This window comes from Coenobita brevimanus, chromosome 70 (genome assembly GCF_032717465.1).
Source record: "Coenobita brevimanus isolate Jiangsu-jjx chromosome 70, ASM3271746v2, whole genome shotgun sequence".
NCBI lineage: Eukaryota > Metazoa > Arthropoda > Malacostraca > Decapoda > Coenobitidae > Coenobita > Coenobita brevimanus.
Window position 1 is genome coordinate 2,774,053 of NC_137023.1, and position 12,905 is coordinate 2,786,957.

Here is a 12,905-nt window from a genome sequence, read left to right on the forward strand (position 1 = left end):
AGATGATAGGCCATAGAAAGGGAGTTTGGACAGCATGGAGGGGTGCCACGCTCTGTCAAAAGCTTTAGAAGTATCAAGGGCTACTGCATGAGTTTCTGCATGTTAGTTAGTTGACTGATGGATGGTATGAAGATTGAGTAAATCAATAGTGGATCTTTCGTGGCGTTAATCATATTGTCCATCACTAACTAGTATAAGGGGCCCACATGTTTCACGCGTGGAACCTGGAGGCCGCTCTCATCACTACTCATATTCTAAATGTAACTCTCAAAACTTAAAAACAAAAGTTGCAAATTATACTGTCCCTTATGTGTAGTAATAACCTACTTAGTACTTACTTAGAACATTTTATGAAAAAAACATTTTTTCAAAGATTCACTTCATGATTATAAGTTTGTTTGTTTGTTTGTTGATGGCCAGACAGTACAAATTGATGTTGTATCACCTTAGCAAATAAAGAGGATGGCCACTGTCCGAACATTTGCATTTGACAACCTGTCTATGTTTATTTTTCGCTATGGGCAAACACTGACTTTATTAATTGTTACGATCTTGTTTGACCTTCAGTGTCCAAACCATCGTCATTTCCGGGGATAAGGAGGTAAATGAGATACGTTTGTATAACCAGGTAGCTGAGCCTCCTGGTTATCAGTGTTGTCACATGAAGGTGTCATCCTCTAGCATCATAATTACTACAAACGCCTCGTGGCCCTACCGAATCACTCAGCAGTCATCCACATGAGAGCCGTTTCCGAAACCCCGCACGCCTTGGAGCAAGCACCATGTCCAGATACACATAATATAACACGTACGGGAAACTTATTAAGAGCCGAAACACCCCTTCAGAAAATTTCAGTCGACATGAACTTAAACCCATCTGCGACCCACTTCCAACCATCCTGTCACGTTTCATGAAAATCCTTTTTCCAGTTTTGATTGAGCTACACACACACACACACACACACACACACACACACACACACACACACACACACACACACACACACAGGATTATAGTATATTACATAAAAGACGTAATGTAAAATTAAATGCCATTGTACAGCAAGTATTGTAATATGTGGAGTCCTTTGACTCAGATTGCCGTGCAGTGGGAGTAGGAGTGGAAGTGGGAGTGTGGACTGTGCTTGCTTCTGCCCGTGCTGTGATATCGAATGCATAATCATCACCAGCACATAAGATTGTGCAGTTATGACCTGTAATGCTGCTCTCCCCACTCTTACAGACACATGGCTTCAGCAGCGAAAGACTTTTTTATTCCGGGCCCTAATGGTACAATTTTTTACCCTAAACTGGGACACCGTGAGTTGTACCATTTAAGTCGTTTATGGCTAATTCTAGGTCTGTTTCCGTGCACAGAGTTTAATCATCACCATCATCCTAATTATTATCACCATCATCGTCAACAAAAACAACAAGAGCAGCAGCAGCAGCAGCATCAGTAGTAGTAGTAATAGTAGCAATGGTAGTAGCAGAAGCAGAAGCAGCAGCAGCAGCATTTTGATCATCATCACCATCTTCATCTTTTCCATCTCCATCTTTAGCTTTAAGTGTATCTTCTTCATTTGTATTTTCTTCACTGCCATCATTTTCATAGCCTTACCATTGTTATAAACGGGGTGGGTACGACCACAGGACAATACTAAAGCAGGTGACCAATCATCTGAGTGGCCAGGAAAAATAGCCCACGACTCCTTTCACTCTGTCCCAGCCACAACACAGTGACATTATTCTACCCGACAAGGACAGTATGTTTTCACCCCTATTTGTTTGTTTCTTAGTTTCTTTCTCTGTTAGCGGGATTACTCAAACACTGAAAGAGAGATTTGGACCAAATCTTCGGGGTAGGTAGCCCATGTCCCAGGGAACAATCGATTAACTTTGGGGGCCAATCAGGATCGTATGGCAGGTTCTGGATCAGGGAAACAATTTTTGCGAAACCCTAATCAATGATGAGAAAATTTAACTAATCATGAAGAGTGGTTTGGAAATATATTGCCCTTGTAGGAGAGATGCACACCACTGATTGCCCCTCTAGTTTGTTATAAGACTGTGATGATAATAAAAACAATTATTTTATTTCTATCATAATGATGATGATAATAATAATAATAATAATAAAATAATAATAATAATAATAATAATAATTATTATTATTATTATTAACATTATTATTACTATTACTATTATTATTCGTAGGTGAGAATGAGAGGGTAAAGGAAGGAGTATGTACAGTATAGTTGTGAGTAAAAGATGGAAGAAGAGCATAAGACAGTATGGATCAGTTGGGTCAAGGATTGTGTGGGTAAAGTTGAAAGTTGGAATACAAATGTGGGCGATTGTGAGTGTGTATGCGCCAACGCAAGATCGTGCTAGAAGAGTGAGAGAAGAGTTCTGGACAAATGTGGAAGTGTGCATGGAAAAGTTTGGAAGGAATGAGTGTTTTTGATCGGTGATATGAGTGGTAAAGTTGGGAATGTGAAGGTGGATGGAATAGTTGGTGAGTGGGGTGTGCCTGCTGAGATAGATGAGAATGGGAGTGCGTTAGTGGACATTTGTGCTGGGAGGGGGTTGGTGATAGCCAATACCCTCTTCAGGCATAAAATGATCCACAGGTATGCATGGCGAGTGATGAGAAGGGTGGGTGGTGAACTGAATGAAAGGAAGGCAATGATTGATGATGTGTGTGTGTGGATGAAAGGATGCGAAGATGTGTAATGGATGCAAGAGCTTATAGAGGTTGGAGGAGTGGACTTTCTGACCACTACTTGGTGGTAGCCAGATTTAGGATTCAAGTAAGATGGAGGAATAGAAGAAGGGAAAGACGAAAGGAAGGAGTAGTTGCAAGGAGAGTGGAAAGGTTACAAGAGGATGAGAAAAAGGCAGAGTATAAGAGAGAAGTGCAGGAGCGATTGGGGAAATATGAATTGGGGCAGATGGGAGACGTGGAAGGTGTGTGTAGGATATTTACAGAAGAAATATGTGCAGCATGGCCATACCACGTTGAGTACACCGCTTCCCGTCCGATCAGCGAAGTTAAGCAACGTTGGGTCTGGTTAGTACTTGGATGGGTGACCACCTGGGAACACCAGATGCTGTTGGCATCCCTACGTGTCAAGTGGGGTTGGTGGAGGATTACTGCCCCTCCCTGTAAAACAATTAACTCTGAGCCGTTGGCCACCCCGTTTGGGATACATGGCGTCTGGCAATGAATGAATGAATGTGATGTGGTGTGTGGAAGGAAGAGAAGACGAAGGGGGGTGCAAGGAACAGCGTGGTGGACTGAAGAGGTGAGACAGGCTGTGGCACAAAAGAAGAAAGCATGCAATGAATGGATGAGAAATAGGGGCGTGGAAGAAGATGAGAGGCAGAAGAGAGAGTTATATGTAGAAAGAAAGAGAGAGGTGAAAAGATTAGTAGGAGAGTAAGAAGAGAGTGGATGAGGAATTTGGAAGGAATTTGAGTGTAAAGTGGAGGGACTGTAAGAAAATGTTCTGGAAAGAGGTGAGAAGAGTAAGACAGGGTGGAAGTGAAGTTAGCAGGGGAGTGAAAGATCAAAATGGTAGATTACTAGTGGAGAAGGGAGAAAAAGTGAGCAGATGGAGAGAACACTTTAAGGAATCGTTGAACATAGAAGATGGAAGTAATGCGAGTATAAGTGGCTGGGGAATGGCTGGGAGAAGGAGGGAGGTGAGAAGACAGGAAGAAATCAGTAGGATAGAAGTTGTGGAAGCAATGAAGAAAGTTAAATCGGGGAAAGCCCCAGGAATTGATGGAGTGTGTGGTGAAATGCTGAAGCATGGGGGAGAGATAGTAGTAGAATGGATGTGGAAGATGTGCAGATTGGCCTGGGAGGAAGGTAGAGTCCCGGAGGATTGGAAGTCAGGTATAATTATTCCCTTGTACAAAGGAAAAGGGGAAAAAGAAGTGTGTGGTAATCATAGGGGCATGTGTCTTCTTAGTATAATAGGAAAAGTGTATGGTAGGATACATATTGACAGAGTTAGAGAAAGAACAGAGAAATTAGTTGGAGAAGAACAGGGAGGCTTTAGGAAGGGAAGAGGTTGTGTAGATCAGATATTCATCCTTAGATCTTTAGTGGAAAAGTTTCTAGAGAAGGGAAAGAAGTTGTATGCGGCTTTCATGGATTTGGAGAAAGCATATGACTGGAAAACAACTAACTAAAAAAACAAACAATAAGCCTCGGACAAAGACTGACCAAACGATGACGACCAAGGACCGGACAAAGGACATTGCTATCGGAACATGGAATGTAAGGGGAGCGAATGATGAGGTGAAAGAGAGAGATATTGTCCAGGTGCTTGAGGGTGCGAAAGTGGATGTATGTGGAATAACTGAAACAAAATGGAGAGGAGAAAGTGTGAGAGAATGGGAGTATGGATGGGGTATATATGTGCAGGAGTAGGTGAGAATGAGAGGGCAAAGGAAGGAGTATGTATAGTTGTGAGTAAAAGATGGAAGAGGAGCATAAGACAGTATGGCTCAGTTGGGTCAAGGATTGTGTGAGCAAAGTTGAAAGTTGGAATACAAATGTGGGCGATTGTGTGTGTGTATGCGCCAACGCAAGATCGTGCTAAAAGAGTGAGAGAAGAGTTCTGGACAAATGTAGAAGTGTGCATGGAAAAGTTTGGAAGGAATGAGAGAGTGTTTTTGATTGGTGATATGAATGGTAAAGTTAGGAATGTGAAGGTGGATGGAATAGTTGGTGAGTGGGGTGTGCCTGCTGAGATAGATGAGAATGGGAGTGCGTTAGTGGACATTTGTGCTGGGAGGGGGTTGGTGATAGCCAATACCCTCTTCAGGCATAAAATGATCCACAGGTATGCATGGCGAGTGATGAGAAGGGTGGGTGGTGAACTGAATGAAAGGAAGGCAATGATTGATGATGTGTGTGTGTGGATGAAAGGATGCGAAGATGTGTAATGGATGCAAGAGCTTATAGAGGTTGGAGGAGTGGACTTTCTGACCACTACTTGGTGGTAGCCAGATTTAGGATTCAAGTAAGATGGAGGAATAGAAGAAGGGAAAGACGAAAGGAAGGAGTAGTTGCAAGGAGAGTGGAAAGGTTACAAGAGGATGAGAAAAAGGCAGAGTATAAGAGAGAAGTGCAGGAGCGATTGGGGAAATATGAATTGGGGCAGATGGGAGACGTGGAAGGTGTGTGTAGGATATTTACAGAAGAAATATGTGCAGCATGGCCATACCACGTTGAGTACACCGCTTCCCGTCCGATCAGCGAAGTTAAGCAACGTTGGGTCTGGTTAGTACTTGGATGGGTGACCACCTGGGAACACCAGATGCTGTTGGCATCCCTACGTGTCAAGTGGGGTTGGTGGAGGATTACTGCCCCTCCCTGTAAAACAATTAACTCTGAGCCGTTGGCCACCCCGTTTGGGATACATGGCGTCTGGCAATGAATGAATGAATGTGATGTGGTGTGTGGAAGGAAGAGAAGACGAAGGGGGGTGCAAGGAACAGCGTGGTGGACTGAAGAGGTGAGACAGGCTGTGGCACAAAAGAAGAAAGCATGCAATGAATGGATGAGAAATAGGGGCGTGGAAGAAGATGAGAGGCAGAAGAGAGAGTTATATGTAGAAAGAAAGAGAGAGGTGAAAAGATTAGTAGGAGAGTAAGAAGAGAGTGGATGAGGAATTTGGAAGGAATTTGAGTGTAAAGTGGAGGGACTGTAAGAAAATGTTCTGGAAAGAGGTGAGAGAAGAGTAAGACAGGGTGGAAGTGAAGTTAGCAGGGGAGTGAAAGATCAAAATGGTAGATTACTAGTGGAGAAGGGAGAAAAAGTGAGCAGATGGAGAGAACACTTTAAGGAATCGTTGAACATAGAAGATGGAAGTAATGCGAGTATAAGTGGCTGGGGAATGGCTGGGAGAAGGAGGGAGGTGAGAAGACAGGGAAGAAATCAGTAGGATAGAAGTTGTGGAAGCAATGAAGAAAGTTAAATCAGGGGAAAGCCCCAGGAATTGATGGAGTGTGTGGTGAAATGCTGAAGCATGGGGGAGAGATAGTAGTAGAATGGATGTGGAAGATGTGCAGATTGGCCTGGGAGGAAGGTAGAGTCCCGGAGGATTGGAAGTCAGGTATAATTATTCCCTTGTACAAAGGAAAAGGGGAAAAAGAAGTGTGTGGTAATCATAGGGGCATGTGTCTTCTTAGTATAATAGGAAAAGTGTATGGTAGGATACATATTGACAGAGTTAGAGAAAGAACAGAGAAATTAGTTGGAGAAGAACAGGGAGGCTTTAGGAAGGGAAGAGGTTGTGTAGATCAGATATTCATCCTTAGATCTTTAGTGGAAAAGTTTCTAGAGAAGGGAAAGAAGTTGTATGCGGCTTTCATGGATTTGGAGAAAGCATATGACTGGAAAACAACTAACTAAAAAAACAAACAATAAGCCTCGGACAAAGACTGACCAAACGATGACGACCAAGGACCGGACAAAGGACATTGTTATCGGAACGTGGAATGTAAGGGGAGCGAATGATGAGGTGAAAGAGAGAGATATTGTCCAGGTGCTTGAGGGTGCGAAAGTGGATGTATGTGGAATAACTGAAACAAAATGGAGAGGAGAAAGTGTGAGAGAATGGGAGTATGGATGGGGTATATATGTGCAGGAGTAGGTGAGAATGAGAGGGCAAAGGAAGGAGTATGTATAGTTGTGAGTAAAAGATGGAAGAGGAGCATAAGACAGTATGGCTCAGTTGGGTCAAGGATTGTGTGAGCAAAGTTGAAAGTTGGAATACAAATGTGGGCGATTGTGTGTGTGTATGCGCCAACGCAAGATCGTGCTAAAAGAGTGAGAGAAGAGTTCTGGACAAATGTAGAAGTGTGCATGGAAAAGTTTGGAAGGAATGAGAGAGTGTTTTTGATTGGTGATATGAATGGTAAAGTTAGGAATGTGAAGGTGGATGGAATAGTTGGTGAGTGGGGTGTGCCTGCTGAGATAGATGAGAATGGGAGTGCTTTAGTGGACATTTGTGCTGGGAGGGGGTTGGTGATAGCCAATACCCTCTTCAGGCATAAAATGATCCAAAGGTATGCATGGTGAGTGATGAGAAGGGTGGGTGGTGAACTGAATGAAAGGAAGGCAATGATTGATTATGTGTGTCTGGATGAGAGGATGCGAAGATGTGTAATGGATGCAAGAGTTTATAGAGGTTGGGGGAGTGGACTTTCTGACCACTAGTCCACTACTTGGCGGTGGCCAGAATTAGAATTCAAGTAAGATGGAGGAATAGAAGAAGGGAAAGACGAGAGGAAGGAATAGTTGCAAGGAGAGTGGAAAGGTTACAAGAGGATGAGAAAAAGGCAGAGTATAAGAGAGAAGTGGAGGAACGATTGGGCAAATATGAATTGGAGCAGATGGGAGACGTGGAAGGTGTGTGTAGGATATTTACAGAAGAAATATGTGCAGCATGTGATGTGGTGTGTGGAAGGAAGAGAAGACGGAGGGGGGGTGCAAGGAACAGCGTGATGGACTGAAGAGGTGAAACAGGCTGTGGCACAAAAGAAGAAAGCATACAATGAATGGATGAGAAAAAGAGGCGTGGAAGAAGTTGAGAGGCGGAAGAAAGAGTTATATGTAGAAAGAAAGAGAGAGGTGAAAAGATTAGTAAGAGAGAGTCAGAAGAGAGTGGATGAGGAATTTGGAAGGAATTTGAGTGTAAAGTGGAGGGACTGTAAGAAAATGTTTTGGAAAGAGGTGAAAAGAGTAAGAGTAAGACAGGGTGGAAGTGAAGTTAGCAGGGGAGTGAAAGATCAAAATGGTAGATTACTAGTGGAGAAGGGAGAAAAAGTGAGCAGATGGACAGAACACTTTAAGGAATTGTTGAACGTAGAGGATGGAAGTAATGCGAGTATAAGTGGCGGGGGAATGGCTGGGAGAAGGAGGGAGGTGAGAAGACAGGAAGAAATTAGTAGGATAGAAGTTGTGGAAGCAATGAAGAAAGTTAAATCGGGGAAAGCCCCAGGAATTGATGGAGTGTGTGGTGAAATGCTGAAGCATGGGGGAGAGATAGTAGTAGAATGGATGTGGAAGATGTGCAGATTGGCCTGGGAGGAAGGTAGAGTCCTGAAGGATTGGAAGTCAGGTATAATTATTCCCTTGCACAAAGGAAAAAGGGGAAAAAGAAGTGTGTGGTAATCATAGGGGCATTTGTCTTCTTAGTATAATAGGAAAAGTGTATGGTAGGATACATATTGACAGAGTTAGAGAAAGAACAGAGAAATTAGATGGAGAAGAACGGGGAGGCTTTAGGAAGGGAAGAGGTTGTGTAGATCAGATATTCATTCTTAGATCTTTAGTGGAAAAGTTTCTAGAGAAGGGAAAGAAGTTGTATGCGGCTCTCATGAATTTGGAGAAAGCATATGACAGGGTGGATAGACAAGGATTGTAGAAAGTGTTAAGAATATATGGAGTAGATGGGAAGTTGTTGAATGCTGTGAAGAGTATATACGATGGTGCGAAGGCTGCAGTGCGTGTGGATGGTGAACTAAGTGAATTTTTCTCTTTGAAAGTTGGGTTGAAACATGGATGTGTCATGTCTCCATGGTTGTTCAATCTGTACATGGATGGGGTAATAAAAGAGGTACAAGGTAGGGTAGTGGATGTTGGAGTGGCCCTGGTGAGAGAGGATAGTGTTTGGAAACTCCCTGTACTGTTGTTTGCAGATGATACTGTGTTGTTGAGTGAAGACGAAGGGGAGCTGCAAGGCTTGGTGGATGAGTTTGGGAGAGTGTGTAAGAAACGGAATCTAAAGGTGAATGTAGGGAAGAGTAAAGTGATGGTCTTTGAGAGAGGTGAAGTCAGTGAATGTACAGTGAGGTTGGATGGTGAGGAATTGGAAAATGTGAGTACGTTTAAGTACTTGGGTAGTGTGATGAGTAAGGATGGAGGTTTGGAGGGTGAAGTGCTTGAAAGGGTACAGCAGGGAAGAAAGGTTGCTGGTTCTTTGAAAGCAGTGATACGAAACAGGGAAGTGAGCATGGAAGTGAAAAAGTTACATGACAGTATTGTGATACCAACTCTAACGTACGGAAGTGAAGTTTGGACGTTGTTGGAAGGACACAAGTCAAGAGTGAGAGCAGTGGAAATGAGTTATTTAAGAGGAGCCTGTGGAGTCACATGGAGAGACAGGCTGACGAATGAGGATATAAAGGAGCGTTGTGGTGTTGATGTGGATGTGATAGGAAGCGTTATGAGGAACACATTGAGGTGGTTTGGCCATGTGGAGAGGATGGAGGGTGAAAGACTGACGAAGAGAGTGTATGTGAGTGAGGTGGAGGAGGGAAGAGGGAAGGGGAGGCCAAGGATGAGATGGAGGGATGGGGTGGAGAGGTATATGAGAAAGGGGGGTGTGAGTTGGGAGCAGGGGAGTGAAATGGCGGGGGACAGGGCGACTTGGAGGCGATTTGTTTGTGGCCACCCCGAACGGGATTGAGGCGTCTGGCAATAGATAGATAGATAGATATGACAGGGTGGATAGACAAGGATTGTGGAAAGTATTAAGAATATATGGAGTAGATGGGAAGTTGTTGAATGCTGTGAAGAGTATGTACAATGGTGCGAAGGCTGTAGTGCGTGTGGATGGTGATCTAAGTGAATTTTTCTCTTTGAAAGTTGGGTTGAAACAGGGATGTGTCATGTCGCCATGGTTGTTCAATCTATACATGGATGGGGTAATAAAAGAGGTACAAGGTAGGGTAGTGGATGTTGGAGTTGCCCTGGTGAGAAAGGATAGTGTTTGGAAACTCCCTGTACTGTTGTTTGCAGATGATACTGTGTTGTTGAGTGAAGACGAAGGGGAGCTGCAAGGCTTGGTGGATGAGTTTGGGAGAGTGTGTAACAAACGGAAACTAAAGGTGAACGTAGGGAAGAGTAAAGTGATGGTCTTTGAGAGAGGTGAAGTCAGTGAATGTACAGCGAGATTGGATGGTGAGGAATTGGAAAATATGAGTACGTTTAAGTACTTGGGTAGTGTGATGAGCAAGGATGGAGGTTTGGAGGGTGAAATGCTTGAAAGGGTACAGCAGGGAAGAAAGGTTGCTGGGTCTTTGAAAGCAGTGATAAGAAACAGGGAAGTGAGCATGGAAGTGAAAAAGTTACTACATGACAGTATTGTGATACCAACTCTAACGTACGGAAGTGAAGCTTGGACGTTGTTGGAAGGACACAAGTTAAGAGTGAGTGCAGTGGAAATGAGTTATTTAAGAGGAGCCTGTAGAGTCACATGGAGAGACAGGCTGACAAATGAGGATATAAAGGAGCGTTGTGGTGTGCATGTGGATGTGATAGGAAGCGTTATGAGGAACACACTGAGGTGGTTTGGCCATGTGGAGAGGATGGAGGGTGAAAGACTGACGAAGAGAGTGTATGTGAGTGAGGTGGAGGGGGGAAGAGGGAGGGGGAGGCCGAGGATGAGATGGAGGGATAGGGTGGAGAGGTATATGAGGGAGGGGGTGTGAGTTGGGAGCAGGGCGGTGAAATGGCGGGGGACAGGGCGACTTGGAGGCGATTTGTTTTTTACCACCCGAAACGGGATTGAGGCGTCTGGCAATAGATAGATAGATAGATTATTATTATTATTATTATTATTATTATTTTATTATTATTATTATTATGATAATAATAGTAGTAATAGTAGTAGTAAGTAATAATAATAATAATAATAATTTTCATTCATTCATTGCCAGACGCCATGTATCCCAAACGGGGTGGCCAAGGGCTTAGAGTTAATTGTTTTACAGGGAGGGAGACTAATCCTCGACCAACCCCACTTGACACGTAGGGAGAACGTTATGCCAACAGCATCTGGTGTTCCCAGGCGGTCACCCATCCAAGTACTAACCAGACCCAACGTTGCTTAACTTCGCTGATCGGACGGGAAGTGGTGTACTCAACGTGGTATGGCCAGTATTATTATTATTATTATTATTAATTATTATTATTATTATTATTATTATTATTATTATTATTATTATTATTATTATTATTATTATTATTATTATTATTATTATTATTATTATTATTATTATTATTATTATTATTATTATTATTATTATTATTATTATTATAAGGAAAGGCAAGAAGAAAAAAACAGGTGGAGGAGGAGCAGGTGGAGGAGGAGGAGGACCAGGAGGAGGACATAGAGACGTAGACGGAGCTGGAGGTGGAGGTGGAGAAGGAGAATTGTCTCTTGTTAGTCCAAAATAATTGAGGGAGAAGAATCTCACTTCAGAATTAATGAGGAAGGCTTCAGTTCATCTGCTGTAAGTGAAGGCAGTCATCCAGAATTATTCAGTTTTTGCAAACGAGTGTATAATGCGTCGTCAGTTGTGGGCAATGGTCAGTAATTTTCCAGCGTTGGCTATCAGATATCTCCTTCCATCCTTCATCTTTAGTCCTATACAGCCAGTCTAATTGCTATCTCAAACTCAGTAGTCATTCTTCTCCCATATTCTCTCTCTCTCTCTCTCTCTCTCTCTCTCTCTCTCTCATCCGCTTTGCAACCTGTCTTCATCCTCACAGCCCTGCCTCTCATCATACCAATCCCGCCGCCTCTCTTCATTTCCTTCCCAACGCGTTCACGCTTCCTCTCCCATTCAGGCTCCCTCTACTGACTACCACTCTCACACACCATTCTTCTCCGTTCCCCTTACAGTTTCCCCTTCTCACTTATATTTTCTCTCCTCTCCCCTTCACAATCTCTCTCTCCTTCCCCTCACAGTCTTTCCCATTCCCCTTACGCACCTCCCCTCCCTGAAATTCTCCCCTCTCCCGCACACACTCCACCTTCCTCTAACACTCCCTCCCACACACTGTCTCCCCACCCCTCTCTCTTACACTATCCCACTCCCTTCCCCCCTCACTGCCTTTCCCCGTCCCTCTCATACTTTCTCCTCCCAGTTCCTCTCACTCCCCCTCTCGCCTTCCCCCACACAAACACTCATCCTTTTAATCCCCTTCCCACATGCCCTCATCTCCTGTAAGCCTCACACTTGTCTAGCTCTCCCTGAAACTTACATCAGATTCTCTCTCTCTCTCTCTCTCTCTCTCTCATTTCGTATCGCCTGTTGGGCTGTCATATCCTTGGTTCTCCTCATCCCCTACAGACAGATATAATACCGTATGTAGTTTATTCTTGCCGTCTACAAACAACTGTAAGCAGCATAAGAGAATACCTAAATGACAAAGAGGTCACAGAAGGCTATATCTCACTTCGCTAGTTCCCAAAGCCTGTATTTACTGGGCTAAAATCATCTGGACAGAGCCAGAGTAAAACAAGGAGCATTTTGAGTGTACAACAAGCTCCCACCAGCTGGTCTGAAGGCCATACATTTCACTTTGTCCTGTGACCTTAACCTTTGGCTGATTGATGGCAAAATATAAGCCATTTATTCTTTTCTGACTCTTAACACTTCCACCAAACTTGGTCCAGACCAGATCAGCAAAGTTTTAGCTGACCTTGCCTGTGACCCTGAATTTCGATCTTCTCTAGTTACTTTGAATTTTTCCTAATTACCTCGCCCGGACGGAGTCTGGCGAGGTATTGTTTTTGGTCGGCTTGTTTGTTTGTTAGCAATATTACGGAAAAACGGCTGAATGAAATTACATGAAACTTTCGAGATATTTGGGCATCGGTCCCAAAAGGAAGTAATTAAATTTTGGAGGCACTCGAGTGACCTTGAAAGGTCAAAATCAAGGTCACGGATTTTCAGTGGGCTCTAACTTGAAACCCGCTGAAGATAAAGATATTTACTGTTATCAGCATGCAGGAACTCTCATATGGGCTTTCATTTGGCACCAAGACCTTTGACCTTCAGTGATCTTGGAAGGCCAAACTCAAGATCAC

The 12,905-nt window shown here is 43.5% G+C and overlaps 3 non-coding genes across 3 annotated transcripts; 2 read left to right on the forward strand and 1 right to left on the reverse strand.

Annotated features, from left to right (window-relative positions):
- The first annotated feature begins 3,003 nt into the window (after positions 1–3,003).
- On the forward strand, positions 3,004–3,120 carry LOC145406560 (5S ribosomal RNA). Its single transcript, XR_013898581.1, has one exon. It is a non-coding gene; the product is annotated as a 5S ribosomal RNA (ribosomal RNA).
- A 2,109-nt stretch (positions 3,121–5,229) lies between these two features.
- Positions 5,230–5,346, forward strand: LOC145406562 (5S ribosomal RNA). Its single transcript, XR_013898582.1, has one exon. It is a non-coding gene; the product is annotated as a 5S ribosomal RNA (ribosomal RNA).
- A 5,506-nt stretch (positions 5,347–10,852) lies between these two features.
- LOC145406489 (5S ribosomal RNA) lies at positions 10,853–10,971 on the reverse strand. The gene has a single exon (XR_013898532.1). It is a non-coding gene; the product is annotated as a 5S ribosomal RNA (ribosomal RNA).
- Positions 10,972–12,905: the final 1,934 nt, after the last annotated feature.